Source organism: Petromyzon marinus, unplaced genomic scaffold (genome assembly GCF_048934315.1).
Source record: "Petromyzon marinus isolate PM22_M1 ecotype Great Lakes invasive population unplaced genomic scaffold, UKy_Petmar_22M1.pri1.0 PM_G_Scaffold_52, whole genome shotgun sequence".
Classification (NCBI taxonomy): domain Eukaryota; kingdom Metazoa; phylum Chordata; class Hyperoartia; order Petromyzontiformes; family Petromyzontidae; genus Petromyzon; species Petromyzon marinus.
In genome coordinates this window covers 125,001-127,500 of record NW_027423005.1, presented here as the reverse complement: position 1 = coordinate 127,500, position 2,500 = coordinate 125,001, and positions in this window count along the sequence as shown.

Sequence of the window (2,500 nt, the reverse complement as noted above, 5' to 3'; positions counted from 1 at the left end):
CTAGAAATTGGCGGGGATGTGTCTCTTGTGGCTCACGGGGCTGTTAGGGTGGCACAGAACTCCCTCGGAATGGGAAAAGGGGTCATTTTCGTGTTGCCACATTGCATAGGAACGCCATGAAACTTCCAGAGGCATTTGCAGCAGAAAGGCACGTGCACTCAAAAATTTTAATATTTTTCACGCATAGACCCCGTCAAACGCTAGAAGTTGGCGGGGATGTCTCTCTTGTGGCTCACGGGGCTGTTAGGGTCGCACAGAAATGCCTCGGAATGGGAAAACGGGTCATTTTTGTGTGGCCACATTGCATAGGAACGGCATGAAACTTCCAGAGGCATTTGCAGCAGGAATGCATGTGCACTCAAAAACGTCTATATTTTTCACGGATAGACCCCGTGAAACGCTATAAATTGGCGGGGATGTCTCTCTTGTGGCTCACGGGCGCTGTTAGTTAGGGTCGCACAGAAATCCCTCGGAATGGGAAAAGGGGTCATTTTCGTGTTGCCACATTGCGTACGAACGGCATGAAACTTCCAGAGGCATCTGCAGCAGAAATGCATGTGCACTCAAAAACGTCTATATTTTTCACGGATAGACCCCGTGAAACGCTAGAAATTGGCGGGGATGTGTCTCTTGTGGCTCACGGGGCTGTTAGGGTCGCACAGAAATCCCTCGGAATGGGAAAACGGGTCATTTTCGTGTTGCCACAATTGGCATACGAACGGCATGAAACTTCCAGAGGCATTTGCAGCAGAAATGCATGTGCACTCAAAAACGTGAATATTTTTTCACGGATAGACCCCGTCAAACGCTCGAATTTGGCGGGGATGTTTCTCTTGTGGGTCACGGGGCTGTTCGGCTCGCACAGAACTCCCTTGGTCCACCTGATTCGTGCATACAGGCAGCAACTAAAACTCTGTAAACCTGCTGTGAGGACATCTAAACAGTGGACCAGTGAGGCTGTGGAAGATTTGCGGGCGTGCTTAGACTGTACTGACTGGGATATGTTCACGACTGCTACCAATAGTCTGGATGAACTCACAGAGGCTGTGTACATCAGCTTCTGTGAGGACTGCTGTATCCCAACACGTACCAGGGTGAACTTTAACAACAACAAGCCCTGGTTCTCAGCAAAGCTCAAAAGGTTGAGGTTGGAGAAGGAGGAAGCGTTTAGGAGTGGGGATAGAGACAGATTCAAGGAGTCGAAGAACAGGTTTAGCAAAGCGGTGAGAGAGGCTAAACGACTGTACTCAGAGACACTAAAACACCAGTTCTCTACTAACGACGCTGCTTCTGTCTGCCAAAGGGCTCAGGCACATCACCAACTACAAACCCAGAGCGCCCCACACCACTAACGACTCCCGCCTAGCCAACGACCTGAACGAGTTCTACCGTAGATTTGAAAGACAATTGGACTGTCCTGAACCACCCCTTCCCACCCAAGAGGCCCCATCCCCCACCCATACTACAGAAACGACTCTCTCCTTTCAGGAGGGAGAAGTTAATGGGCTTTTCAAGAGGCAGAATCCACGCAAAGCAGCCGGGCCGGACTCTGTCTCTCCAGCCACCCTCAGGCACTGCGCTGGCCAGCTGTCTCCGGTGTTCACCAACATCTTTAACACCTCCCTGGAGACATGCCATGTACCAGCCTGTCTCAAGTCCTCCACCATCATCGCTGTGCCCAAAAAGCTAAGGCCAACAGGACTAAATGATTACAGACCGGTCGCCCTTACATCTGTGGTAATGAAGTCTTTTGAGCGCCTGCTCCTGGCACACCTCAAAGCCATCACAGACCCTCTCCTGGACCCCCTTCAGTTTGCCTACAGAGCCAACAGGTCTGTGGACGACGCAGTTAACATGGCCCTCCACTTCACCCTACAGCATGTGGACGCCCCAGCATCCTACGCCAGGATCCTGTTTGTGGACTTCAGCTCTGCCTTCAACACCATCATCCCTGCCCTGCTTCAGGACAAGCTCTTCCAGCTGAACGTGCCCTACTCCACCTGCAGGTGGATCACAGACTTCCTCTCTGACAGGAAGCAGTGCGTTAAGCCGGGAACAGAAGTCTCTGACTCCAGGTCCATCAGCACGGGAACTCCTCAGGGCTGCGTCCTTTGCCCACTGCTCTTCTCCCTGTATACCAACAGCTGCGCCTCCAATCATCTGTCCGTCAAACTCTTGAAGTTTGTCGGACGACACCACCCTCATTGGGCTGATCTCTGGTGGGGATGAGTCTGACTATAGGTGGGAAGCTGACAACCTGGTGACCTGGTGTAGCCAGAACAACTTAGAGCTAAATGCTCTAAGGACAGTTGAGATGGTTGTGGACTTCAGGAAGAATACAGCCCCACTCACCGCCATCACCCTGTTAGACTCCGCAGTCAAAATTGTGGAGTCCTTCCGCTTCCTGGGCACTATTCTCTGCCGGGACCTCAAGTGGGAACTGAACATCAGCTCCCTCGCCAAGAGAGCTCAACAGAGGATGTACTTTCGACGGCAGCTG